The sequence below is a fragment of the Tamandua tetradactyla genome, chromosome 4 (assembly GCF_023851605.1).
Source record: "Tamandua tetradactyla isolate mTamTet1 chromosome 4, mTamTet1.pri, whole genome shotgun sequence".
Lineage (NCBI taxonomy): Eukaryota > Metazoa > Chordata > Mammalia > Pilosa > Myrmecophagidae > Tamandua > Tamandua tetradactyla.
Genome location: NC_135330.1, coordinates 121,732,540 through 121,747,428, shown reverse-complemented (window position 1 = coordinate 121,747,428; position 14,889 = coordinate 121,732,540).

The following is a 14,889-nucleotide window of genomic DNA, read 5'->3' as shown; positions in this document are numbered from 1 at the left end:
TGAGAAAAGTGAGAGACAGTATCTCTGCTTCTGTGCTTTTCAAAGATGGGCAGGAACTCTATTTTCTTATTTCAAAAAACTAATCAAAGTCACATGGGGGAAAAAGATAAATGTTCTCTCTTAAACAGGTTTCCCTGCATATCCTATGTCATATTCTTTTTGGGATAAAATATATCCCACAATCATACTGGTTTTTACAACTCCTTGTCAGATAGATCTCTATTCTGATGAAGTAGTAAAGAGTTTCTGTTCATTTATATCTTTCCCCTTATTTCTGATTGTAGAGCAGGTTAAGGGCACAGCTGAGAAAATGAACATACAGATGAGCATTGTCAAGTTGTCACTCACAAAGGTTTTCATTGATTTTGTAACTAAGAAGTTAGGATTTAACAAACGGTTATGACTATTGTATCACTTTATAAATACTCCTTTTAAGTTCCTGGTATATAAAATAGAGAGAAATATCTGAAATCTCTGATAATGATTGTAAAAGCCTTTATCTTATGCCTTTGTGACTGTAAAAAACCAGTCCTCCTTTTATCTTCATTTGTTGTTGTTGTTTACACGGAAACGTGTAATCAGAAGGGCAAATTCATCAATGCAAACGGTAGAACTTGAATCCCAAGTTCGACTCAGAACCAGTCATTCACTTGGTTCTAGCACAGTCCTAGAACCCCTACATTTGTAAATTGTTCCTGCCTATACCTGCTGTCAAAATGATAACAACCCCATCTCCCCTCCTTTCAGCTTACACTTGCCACTGAGATGGTAACTTTGTCTCTTCCTTTCTGCTTATACTTGCTATTGAAATAGTAATGACTTCATCTACCCTTGCTAGAATACATAAAAGCTTTGAACTCTTCAGACTTAGGGAGACAGATTTTTAGGCTGATAGGCCATCTGCTCTCCTGCTTCATGCCTAAAATAAATTATTTCTCTCTTTGAAACCCTGGTGTTTCAGGAATTGGACCTTTGAGCACAGTGGGCAGAGAAACCACTGTCTTTTTTCAGTATCAAATTCTTAGTGGAAGCTGGCAATTCTGATTACTCTTATAGACTAGAAAAATCACTTGTGGTATTCTGTTTTGCTCTGACTATTCTTATTTGGTTAAATTTTTATTTGTACGTTCTTCTGATTTCCAACTATTCAACACGGGCATTCCATAAACTCAGTTGTTTGTATGAGTTCCCATTTCTAAGCTCTGTCATGTATTATAATTCACTGATTCATATTTTCACCCATGCAATGTATTACCTTCTATTAATTTTTTCCATTTTAACACAGTTTAACTCCTATAGAATAGTTGTAAGAACTGTTCAAGAAACATTCACAACTCCTCCCCAGAAATCTTAAATCCCACAATTATTAACATAGTATTTTCTCTTTCTCTTTTCCACCTGCCTGCCTCCATGCTTCTCCTACTCCTCTCTTTCTCTCTTTTCACAATACAGATACAGAAATAATTCTGAAAGATTATATGTATATATAAATGCCAAGGGCTATCTCTAATCTTAGCACTATACAAAGCTCCTTATCAGGAAACTGACATCCCAAATACCATTTAAATTACACCAACTGTCCCAATGAAATCTATTTTACCCTCTGTTACACAGTCCTACCTAATATTATATTTAGTTGTCATGTCCCATAAATCTATTTCTGAAATATTTCTTTCTACCTTTTCCTTGTCTTTTATGCCTTTGACAGACTTACAAAATACAGCCTTCCAGGTCTATAGAATGATCCGCCATTTGTTTTTGTTCACTGTTTTCTCACGGCCAGATTCAGACCATACCCTCTTTGCAGGAATACTACAAAATGATTCTTAGCCTTTTTCAGTGCATAATATAACATCGGTGCTATGTAGGCCACACTAACTAGTAGTGAAATTCATCTTAATTGTTTATGTTAGTTTCTGCAAGATTTCTGCATGTAGAGTCACCATTTCCCTCTTTTATTTCTTATATATTTGGACAAAGATATTATGTTCATATAAGTAACATCTTGCCCCATATCAAACATCCACCTACAAGTCTTAGTATCCATCGAAGAGTCTCACTATCAACTATCACAGCATCATTCCTTCTACGTATATTTGTTGACAACTTACTGTAAGAACTTTTTCTTTTTTACCATTTATTTATTTGGGTATGGATTCATGATTGTATAGGACTTGGTGATATATTAAATTAAATGGGAAGTGGATTTATGTTTTGTTCAAGGAGTTAGAATTCTAGATACATAATTTTTATCTTGATGATCAATTTCTACACAATTTGGCCAGTGACAGCATTTTGCAGCTGACTTCTGAGCCTTTTTGACATGTTCCAATAACTCTTTCAGCATTTTTTAATACTTTGGAACAAGAATATTTTCCAGGATCTTTTTTTGCATTCCCTTCCACAGCCCTAGAATCAGTTATTTCTCCAAAGTGTCGTGGCACACTTTATTGGACAGTCATATTTGCACATAAAATATCAGATCCTGTACTCATTGCTACTGGAGTGTCATTACTTCTGGACACTTTCATTGGGTAAAGTTGAGAAATAGATGTTTGTTTTTAAATATATACACACATATTTACACAGATGCATATGCATAACTATTTTATACCTTTATCTATTTGCTACCATATCCATATTAAAAATGAGTTCATGCAAACATAATTCCAATCCACATTCCTCAGGAAATTTCTTGTTCCTTTCAATATTTTCTCTTTGTTTTTACCTTTCAACATTTTTACTATGATGTGACTGTATGTGGGTCTCCTTGGTTTGTCTTATTTCGAGTTGGTTGATATTCTTTGATGTGCAGCTCAGTGACTTTCATAAAATTAGGGAAGTTTTCAGTTATATTTTCTAATATTCCTTCTGCTCTTTTTTTCAGAGGAAATTCTTTTTCTGATCTTTTATCTATATATCGGTGTGTTACGCGCTAACTCACATTTCTCTGAGGCTCAATTCATTTATCTTCATTCTTTCTCTTTCTGTTTTTCAGAATGTACAATCTATTGATCTACAAGTTTGCTGATTCTTTCTTCTGCCAGCATAAATCTACTTTTTTTTCCACATGGGCAGGCACCAGGAAAGCACAAATCTACTTTTGAACCCCTTCAGGGAAATCTCATCTTCATTACTCCCATGTAATTTTCAATACCAAAATTTCCAGTTTGTTCTTTTTATATTTTTATCTATTCAGGATACTATTTGATGAAAACTTGCCATATTACCTTCCTTTACATTTGTAAGCATGTTTTCTTTTAGTTAATTGAATATATTTATTTTCATAGCTGTCAATTCTTATCTGCTAAAACCGGCATCTGGAATTTCTCGAAGTTACTTGAATGCTTTTTTTGCCTTATGTATAGGTCACACTCTCTTATTTATTTCAATTTCTTGTAATTTTGATGTTGAAAAATTTTAGGTAATATATTTTAGCAACTCTGGATCCTGATTCTCTTATCCCAGGGTTTGGTCTTAGTTTTTCTATTTGTTTAGTGTCTTGGCTGGACTATTTCAATAATATGTATTTCCATAATTTCCTGCAGCATTTGATGTCAGCCCTGAAAGGACACAGCCTTGAGCATAAGCATAGCTACTGTGGAAGAATTGATTTTTTGCATTTTTCTCTTTGACTATTTTTCCTGTTCTTTCTGACTATTAGCCTCCTGATTATTAGCCTCCCCCTTATTGGCTGATCGCTCTGCTTTGTTTTTGGCAATACCCTGGGACAAAAATTGTTTCACAGCGGATACAGTTGAGCTCCTCTGCAGAAGTAATATTTGAGAGCAGTCTTTGAGTCTGTTGAAACAGTTGGATTTGTCCACATTCTGTTCCAAATAAAATCACTTCCACAGAGGAGAGTTACAGAGGTCTCTGTTCTTATAGCATGCCTATTCCATAGGCAAAGCTTCCTTCTCATGATCCTGGAGCTAGAATAGGGACAGTTGCCCACTTCTCTTTGAGCTATACCTTTATTTACAATTAAGGTGCTGGATGGGGATAATGGTAGCTGAGCTTCTTAGAGTGTAAAGTGGGACTTCTGTTCCATGAGAAAACTGAACCGAGCATTATTGGGGCCCAGTAATCTCAGTCTGACATCTCTCGGAGAGAGTTTCTGCCCTACGTTTGGGTTGAGTGAAGAAAGAGAGTCCCATGATTTGCGACCACTCCTTCCTAGATTAAAGCTTCTGAAACAAAGAGTCGGGAAGGACAAGAAATACTGGCCACCTAACCATTCTGGATAGATACTGCAGTTCCAGCCTGCCTGCCAGATGAAGGGGGCTCTTGGGTTCTTGGATTCTGTGCATTTCCCTCACACTAGTTTGGGAGTAGGGGAGGTGGGTCATGACTCAAATGCCATAGGTTCTTGTTGTTTTTAAGCAAGATTTAGTAGTTTTCTGAGGAAAAAAAAAGGGGGGGTGTTATCCATTTACTGAATGCCCTTAAGCATATAGCTGTCAGAGCAATTTATAGAGACCTTACATGTTTTTTAATATATGTTTATGAATGATGGCTTTCCTGTGGAGAATCTGTGGAGCTGTTCATACTGCCACTTTTGAAGCGATTTCGAATATTTTTAAAAGGTGATCACTGTGGACCCTGGTTAGAAGATGACATATGAGCAAACTATTGAAGAACTTGCCAGGCAAATATCTGGAGAAATAACAGCCCAAGTTGTGGGAATAGCAAGTGCAAAGGCATAAAAAAAGAAAATGCACATTATGCAGACAGAACAGCAAGGACTCTTGCATACATAGTGAGGAGAGACAAGATAGGTATTTAGTGTTCTTTGATGAAAAAAAAAATTAAAAATATTCTACCACTGACTCTCTACTAATGTTTTCCAAACATCTATTTCTAATAAAGGACTTTTACTGAAATGATCGTCATCACTTCAAACTCATTATGCCTAAAACGAATCTTATTTTCTGCTCTAAGGTAGATACTTTACCTGCATTTCCTATAATTACAATTGACATTTCATTTATCTATAACCAAGTCTCAACATTTCTGAAATCTCTAGGATGTTAAGTTATAAATTAGTAACTCTGCACTGTGAAAAGCAGTGTAAAGGAGACAGGTGTGTGTCTGTCACCTTTTTGTCATGTCTCCCATTCCAGTCTCTTCTGTTCCCTTTTTTTTCAATTCCTCAATTTACCTTAACTTTCAAACTTTTACAATGATCATCAATGACTATACTTATGAGATTCTTGACAATCAAACTTAGTCTTGCCCAAAATTATTTTTATTATTATTATTTTGTAAATAAAGATGATTTTCTAATTTACCCAAGGTCAGAATTTTTCCACACTGACATATGGAGGGAATTTTCTTAAATTAAATCATGCATGTGCTCCAAGAATACAGGAGATTATAAAAGAAGCTCATTCTGATGCTGCAGGTAGAGAGATGTATTTCTCCACTCTTCAGGAAAATGTAACATAATTGTTCTAATGGACCCAAGGAAAAGAATCATAAGTTAATAATACCATGTAATCCAGTTCTCATAGTTTTACAAATGAGATGAAACTGAATGGTAGCATTTGATATCATCAACAATTTAAAACCTTAATTTCTCTACATTCTCTGAAATGAAAGGTCACTGGGGCATAAAATCTGTACTACCAAGATGTAGAAATCATAATTACATTAAAATACATTTGAAATATTTAAATTATGCTTAGTACAAAGACTAGCTGGGAATTTTACCACCTCTCTCACTGAGTTTTAACATCCTAAATAAGAGTAAAGTGTGGCTGATAGTTTATTTACTTTCAAAAATAAATATATGACACATTAAGCTATTTTTGTGTCATATCTAAAATTCAAAACAAAGGAGCCATCCTTTCTTTCCATACCTATACAGAGTGCTATTTCTTCTCTGAAAACTATTTCACTCCATAGCCCATCTTTTTTTGGTCTTTTTTGACAAACTTTATCAGAGCCTCATTCAAATATCTCTTTTATTTATATCTAGTACACTGATATGCTGGTGCTGTTTAGCAACACAAAAAGATTCCCAAGTAACAAGTATGATTTCTGTGTATGAAGAATCTTGGCCAATGTTCCCACCTACTGACCATTTAATACTTGTGTCAACTTGTTCCAAATAGAGAAGGATTTAGAGGAGTCAATGGACTCCTAACTGAATGAATCTGGCAATCCCCAGTGCTGGCACAGAATGGACAGACGCACACAATAGTACAGAAAATGGCAATGTTGGCATTTAAATGTTTTCCTTTTGCCCTTCAGTTAATCCAAATAGTGACTGTAATGGCTGGGAGTTAATGGGCTAGAGGAAAGTTAGGAAGATATTTGGGGCTTAGCTGGTGATTTTGTATTGCATTATTTTTTCTCTTAATATTCAAAGGGTGAACCATGATGATGCACTTCATGGAATGGAGTTTTAAAATCATTTGACTTAAAGCAGTTTATTTGGGAAATATATTTTAAAATTAAGAGCTATTTAATTTTTTAAAAGTCAAAATTCCAACATGGAAAGCACCATTTTTCTTCTAATATTTTATTAATTTCAATTTTAGAAAATCATGTGTAAATTGCTCCCATTCTGTTTAAATATACATTAAGTTGCTTGTTACAAAAGTTATGAGACCTAGAAAATTATCTCAAGGTTATTTGTTTTCAGTTTGAAGTAAATGGTTACACTCTCAAAATGTTTTTCAAGAATAAAGTCTTAGTATTACATGAAAATAATATAAATTAGTTGAAATTGTCCTCGTGTTTGCGCAAACTTGAATAAAATATGAGTGAATTAAGGACACATTTTTATCTATCAATCCAATTTAACATTTATTCATCTATCTGTGTTATTATCTATCTTTGCCCTGCATTCTGGCCTCAGGATTAAAATTATACTTGTAGTAGTGCTAGTGATAATTGATTTATTTCTACTTAGGCTTACCCTCACAGTAGGAAACACTGAAAACCTATTATGTATAAAAGTAATCAATGCATATTTCAATAATATTATTTACTCAAAAGTGCAGACCTGAATCTGATTATGGATATATTATTGATATCTTTTATTTCCACCATTAACTACAGCTTCTGTACACTTAACTACATAATCTTAAAGTGATATAATCAGCAGAAAGACAACTTCTCAGTATGGGCTAGTTTAAAATGTCTGCTAATCAAAGTCTGTATAGGTCAAGTACATATTCATAGAGAGTTAAGCAGGTTTGCAAGCTTCAATATTATTGTATGAGTCAGGAGTCTCCTAAGAAACAAAAGTAACATGGTGTGTGGGTGTGTGTATGTATGTGCCTGTGTGTATGAATAAGATAGATATGTTTATTCATTTATTTATTTTAAGAAACTGGCTCACATGATTTGGGTGACTGGAAAGACTGAAATTTGCAGGAGGTGTGTGGCAGGCTAGAAATTCAGGAAAGAGTTGATGCTTCAGTCTTGAGACAAAATTGTTGCTTCTCCTGGAAACCTTAGTTTTTTCTCTTATGGCCTTAATCTGATTGGATCAGGTCCACCTACATTACTAAGGATGATCTACATGGAATCAAATGATTATAGCGTTATCCACATCAATAAAATACCTTCACAGAAAAACCTCAGTTAGGGCTAATTAAAGAACTGTGTACTACAGCCTAGGCAAGTTGATTCATAAAATTAACCATCACAGCCGGTATATAACTTACCTTGTGTATGAAAAGAGCATGCTTGGTTTTTTCAGTTGCTTATTATTTAGTTTATGCAAACTTGAAATAGTGATGATTCACTTATGAGGAATTAAACTATTTCCTTCTAAAATTCTGCATATTTCATTGATTTTTATGGAAGAATGCATAAGTAAGATATATTATCTCAGGTTGGTATTTTAAGGTGAAAAGAAATAAAGAAAAGGAATATAGTCTCTTATCTTTTCTGTCTGGTATTCAAAGATGAAGCATAATATCCCAACATTTTCTCTCCATCATCTATGAACAATGTGAAATCTAAGGAATGTACATGGAAAAAGTAGGATAGATGTACATGTTCATGTCTTAAATAAAATTACTTAAGAATATTAAAGATTGTCACTAATACATTGTAACCTGCCATACGTTGCAATACTTTATTTCATGGATTTTACCACTATGCCATGATACTAATATTTAAGGAAATGGTCAATTCTGTTGATAAATAGAATGAACATTCAATAAAGGATTTCCAGAATATTTTTCTCACTAATTTAAGATTCACTCCATAAAAATATTTGTATGTAAAAAAGGGTTCATTTTGGATCTATATTGCATGTGTGTGTTATCCTATTATGCATATTCAGTTTTACATTAGTCATGGAATATTTATTATTTGTTATGCATTAGATGACAAAAGCATACAATTCTGACATGAGGAGTTGTGCTTCACTTAAGATATACTTCCACAATAAAGTGTTGATGCCATGTTAGCAATGAGAAAAAGTCAGATTATTTACAAAATCATATCTCTGAGTGAATCTGAGAGCGAAATTCACAAGGCATACAAGTAAATTGAATTCCAATGAAATAAAATCACTCCAAGAAAACAGGTGGAAGTAGAGAAACAAACCAAAATTTTAACATATTCTTAGATGGTAAATGAGGATTTATATGTCATTTTGGAATTCCTCGCCCCTCCCCTTTGGGATAAAGTATCAGGCAATCATTCTCAAGCTCTTTCCATGGTCCCGCATAAAGGTATTCAGAGATGATCAGCTGCCAGTGGGACAGAAGCAAAGTAGCCTTCCCTTGGTGATCCTGAATCACAAGAAGCAAAAGTTTGAATGTGCTGAGGAGCACTAGAGTAACAATCCAGTGCTCTAGAAAAGATCAACCACTTCGTGAGGAGAGACAGAAACACAAAAACAAATGAGTCTGGGCAGGAGCAGGAAACCCCTTGGGCGAAAGTTCCTACAATGCAAAAGGGAGATCTGCTACTGCTAGGGGAGAGGAAAGAAATTTTACCAACTATGTGACCTGCCATAGATAAAAGGTCTGCTCACTGCAAGAGAGAAACACAAATTCATAGAAGACCTAATTCCTGTGGCATACAGGGCCTGGCTAAGCCTAAGGCCTGACAAGAAAAACACAGACTTATATTCCTCTTACCACAATTGAACACTGAATAATAAGCATTAGCAGTCTACTACAGGGCAATAAGGCAAAAAAAAAAAAAAATGATTGAAGAGATAGTGGTCAGTCTTCCAAAATTAATGAATGGAAAAAAAAGAGGAAGAGAGAAGGAAAGAGAGCTTAAGTTCAAAATATCTAGAGGATGCCAAACCTAAGAAATAAAATATGCTCTTGGAGACATCATAGTCTAACTGTGGTTAGCCAAAGAAAATCCTGCAGAGCCAAAGATAAGCATCATAAAATATAGAGAAACAAAATAGAGTTACAGCAGTCTTTTTTTAAGAAAATGTGAAAGAAAAGACAAGGAGTGGTATCTTGAAAGTAATAAAAGAAGAAAAACAAGAGGCAAAACTCTTTACTCAGAATGCTATACCCTGATAGAAAGAATTTCATAAGTAAAGAAAAATAAAGATATTTTCGTAAAGAGCAAATAAGATGTGTCATGATTCATTCCCAGCAAAAGTATTTAACATTAAACAAGGAATGCTAAAGGAAGTTCTTCAAACAGATAAAGTATGATAATAAATGGAACTATGGATCACAGGGAAATAGCAAAACTGCAGTAAATATAAAAGACACATAAGTAATCACTTTACAAAATAATTGAATAAAAAATTAATAATTTGAGCAGTATAAAAATTTTTGAAAGGTGTTTATTTTTATAAAATAAAAATACATATCAAAACCACAGCAGCACTAAGCATAGAAGGAACAAAGTGGAAGTATGTTGTAGGAATCACCGCACTTAATAAAATATTATTTGAAGGTAAACTATGATAATTTAAGATGAATTGCAAACATCCTAGAGAAAACTCTAAAAATAAAAGAGCAACAACTAATAAATTGATTGTGGAGATAAAATGGCAGAGTTAAAAATCTCTTAATTTATCTAAAAGAAAGCATCCATAAGCAAAACACAAATCTGCAAATAAGATAGAATAAATAAAAATAACTGATAAACTTCAATAAAATGTCAATAATTACATCAATCTAATTGTCTAATCATTGTTAGAAAGAACGCCATACCTGAAGGAGAACAAACGCTCATCCAGTTGTGGAGGAGAAAAGAATCTAGTCACGATTTTACAAGAACAGGAGCCTAGAGGAACACAAAATGGTGGCTGGTGCACCAAACAATAATGCCAAGACATTATTGCCAAGACGCTTATACCTGTGTCTGTCCTGCTATCCCTCCGCAGTTTCTCCACTGATTGAATGCTACAGAGGTTACAGCCTGTCCAGGAAATCTAACTAATTTGAACTTCCCACTGAAGGTTCCCCCTTTGATTATGTTTTACATTTTTAGTGAGTCTGGTCATTAAAAATTTGGTGCCAGTTCTGAGCTTGTGGCAGGGGCCTTCCCCTTTTCCTGCCTGCCTCAACTATGCAAAAGCTAAACTTCAAGTTTGATTCTTACAAATCCCCTCTCTTTCTTTTCAAACTTTGAGTTTTCACATTTTAGTCTCTTCTTCAAACCTGATAAGAACCTTTTTACTCTTCATCACAGGGTTCTTCCTCTTTAAGGAGGTTCTTGATGAGTATCTGAAATAATCCTTGGGCACCTGGGATAATGCCGCACCTAAGTATTGTGACTACCCTACACGTGATGGTTTAAGAAGTCAGCATGGACAGTGCCACCTTTTTCCATTCCCCAAGCCAGTTTTCTAACCATCTTGTGAGAGGGTCATCAATGCTTGAATTTTTTACCAATTCTTCCGATAAGGCCCTCAGACCTTGTAAACTCTGGTGATAGTTCCATTTGGGGCTGTATTATTGAGGATAAATGTACAACAATTGCTCCTGACTATAGCGCAAATGCCTCCTTTTTTACTAACATCATGTTTAGGGCCATCCTATTCTCCCAGGTCATTTGGCTAGTAACACAATTGTTTTGCTGTTTCTTTAACTGCATCCTTTGCTGATTAATCCAATCCACATTTTTCTTGATGGTCATCCACCAGAATTAGGATGACTCAAATCCTATAGGCACTGGGTTTTTAGTCTTAAACTTATCTGGGATTTTCCTTGGTACCCCTATACTGTCTAAATCAACTTGATCCTCCTCCTTTTCAAATGCCAGGGTGAATGGGATGGCCAATTGGACCAGAGCACAGGTCCCCTTCTCTTGGGCAAAACTGGTTGGAGGATGCCCTTTCCACAAAGCCACTAAAGATCTGCTCATGGTGTGATGAAACTGGAGAAATTGCCAGTACTATCCTCATTCACATCCCATGCTTAGATATGTGAGACCAAGGTGCCAAGGTCCTGGAGCCCTTCTTTCCATCTAGAGAAGCAGGCAGAGTGGTTTCCTGAACCAAGGTGAGAAACCAGTATGGCCTTGACTTTTCTGCCCCTAATTGGAGGGAAAAGAGAAGACAATGTACTGCAGTTTTCACCAGGAGTAGTATTCTGAAAAAGGAGTACCATGCACTTGAAGTCCTTTCCACGTTCCTCCATGCCCATTGGGAAGGGCATGACAAGGACAGTGGGACAGCCTGTTGTGTAAGCATAACAGTTGCTTTTCTTTTTTTTTTTTACATGGGCAGGCACCAGGAATCCAACCCGGGTCCTTGGGCATGGCAGGCGTGCATTCTTACCTGCTGAGCCACCGTGGCCCACCCATAACAGTTGCTTTTGTCTAGATTCTGGACTGTATATTTGATTCATTCCACCCAAGCATATGTATTTCTGCACCTTGTCCCTACCCTTATTTTTTGCTCCAATTCATCTGTCTTGTCCTCCTTGAACAACTTTGGGATCATTCTGTTTTAGGGAACTAACCTCTAGCTGAGTGTTCTTAAGTGCTATTGAAGGGGCAATTAAAAAGGGTGTTATTGGTGTTGGGGAGAGAGCCTGCATCCAGAATCTTCTCAGAGACTCCCTTCCAGTAATTTCTTACTGGTTCTGGACACAGGTACCCATTTTCCCAACTTAATCATTGCTGACTTGTCAAGTTTCCATGGTCTACCACCTGGTAAGTATTAAACTGCACAGTTCGGGACTCTAAACCTTCAGCTACACTCACCGCCAACTTTACAGAGCTTATTGCATCCCCAATTTACAGCATTATAATTAGTATAATTATTCTCATTTTAAAACTGGACCTCAGATACCTTATCTGTCCTTTGATTAGGGTCACTATTAATTATGTTAGGTTAAAATACAGAGTCCAGAATCCCCCAAATCCAAAAACTCCTTTTATCCCCCAACTGTTGTTTCTTCAAAGTGGTTTTTAAAGGGTGTGAAGTTAGAGTTATTTCCCAGGAATCAAACTTGTCATCTGGCTCAGGTACTGGTCCTTTCACTTGGGTATATTGGGTCCAGCACTTCTCTGCCATCCAGATAGCTGTCTCAGTTCTCAACAGAACTTGATTGGGTCCTTCCCAGAATGGCTGGAGTTTGGACTCTTCCCATGATTTGTTGAGGACCCAACTGCCAGGCTGTTGTTGATGGACAGCAAATTCAAGAGGTGCAGTCTGGGCCAGCAATCCAGGGTGTCTGAGGGATTACAGAGTAGAGGACAAAGTCAGTATATAATTGTTAAGGAAGAGGTCCTTTGATTCTAAGGAAGGGAGATCTCTAGTTCTTCTCAAAAAAGGCAAGCCAAAGAACAGTTCATAAAGGGAGATTCCTACCTAATTCTTTCCTAGGGGAAGTTTTAATTCTTAGCAGAGCTATGGGTAGACACTTAGTCCAAGTTAACTTGGTTTCTAAGACCAGTTTAAAAATGCTTCTTTAAGGTTTGATTCATTCTTTCCACCATTCCTGAGGGTGGCAGATGCCAGGGTGTGTGAAAATCCCATAAAATGCCTAAGCTTCACATAACACCTCACAGTACATGGGAAGTAAAGTGGTTACCATTGTCAGAATCAACATTCTCTACCAACCTATAGTGGGGACAATTTGTTCAAGGATAATTTTGGATGTTCCCAATGCTGTAGCTGAGATCAGAGGATATGCCTCCACCCAATCTGTTAGATGGTCTACAGGAACAAGTATATATTTTAGCTGTCTCACTGGAGGCATCTCAGTGTAATTGACTTGAATGCTTTGAAATGGCCCTAGACTTGTCTCCATTCCTTTGTGCACCTGTTTCCTTAGAAACTTTTTATTGATATTTTGGCAAATTATCTACTTTTCATGTTTGTCTAGGTATCATATAAAGACCCACACACCCAAAATGCATAAGAAACAGGTCACACATGGCCCATACTCCCTGGTGACTTTCCTGATGTAAGATTGCTAATATTTCCCTCATTACCTGTTTATTCAACATCAGCCCACCATCTGGGAGGACCCATTTCCCCTGAATATCTGGGCTTGCTCCCATTTCTTCCAGTCCCTTTTTTTGTCTTCTCAGAGAATACAGGGACTTCAGATTCTCTGGGAATGGAAGGTATTAAGAACATTAACTTCAATGGGGGGCAAAGAGAAGCTTCCTTTGACTTTTCATCTGCCAACCTTTTGACTTTTGCCACAAAAGGTGTCCATTTATGTGAACCACTGATATTTCCCTTGGTAGGAGTAGATTAATTAATACTTGTTTTATTAATTCTCCATGGACCAATTCCTTCCCCTTGCTGTTAATTAGTCCCCTTTCTTCCCAGATTTTTCCAAAGGTGTGAACTACCCCAAAGGGTAGAGTCAGTGTAGACTGTACCATCTTTCCCTTCTAATAATTTGAGGACTTGGTTTAATGCATACAGCTCACAAGTTTGAGCTGACCAGTCATTGTGCAATCGACTAGTTTCTCTTACTTCATAAGTTAGTCCATCTGCAATTGCATAACCATTGTGCCTCTTTCCATCCAGGACCCTAGAAGACCCATCTATGAACAATTTTTCCCCTGAATGTAAGGGGAGATCCTTCAGGTCAGGCTGAACTTGGATTTGAGACTCAATTAAGTCCAAACGGTCATGTTCAAGGGCTTCCATTTAGTCAAGCCCTTTCCAACAAAAAGAGGTCGGGTTCAAGCTATTGTCTACAGCCAAAACCACGTCATCCTTCTCCATTAAGATTTCCTCATACTTTAGCATTCAGGAATCAGTCAGCCACCTCCCTGCCTTTTGGGATAAAATAGTCTTGACCTGATGAGGGGTGCTGACCACTAATGCCCTTTCAAAGGTTAGTTTCCTACTTTCTCCTACTAGGAGAGTGGTTGCCACAACAGCCTAAACTCACCAGGGACATCATCTGGAGATAAGGTCCAAAAGTCTAGAAAGGAAGGCTATAGGTTTCCTTTGGTCTCTACAAGTTTGGGTTAGTACTCCTAATGCTGTCCCTTTATCTGCTGTAACAAATAGATGGAAAGGGTCCTTGAAGGAGAGGGAATCTAGAACAGGATCCTGTACTAGTGCCCACTGAGCCATTCTAAGACTCCTACTCCCCCCTCCCTCCATTCTAATTTGTCAAGCTCTTTCTCTAACAGTTTTTGGTATAACCCTTTAGTTTGAGAGGCATAAGAATCAATCCACAACCTATAGTATACCACTAATACTAAGAACTTCCTTAGTTCCCTCTTTGTCCAGGGAAAAGGCAATCCAATTATGGCCTAAATTCTCTCTGGATTTATTCTCCTTTTTCCTTCATTTATGAGATGGTCTAAGTATTTAACTTCCCTTTCCACAAACTGTAGTTTATTTTTTGATAACCCTCAGTCCTTGGTCCCCTAGGAAGTTCAACAGACCCTTTGAAGTCTGGGCACCCCCCTGTTTTTCTTTACCCAATATTAACAGATCATCTACATACTGTAAAA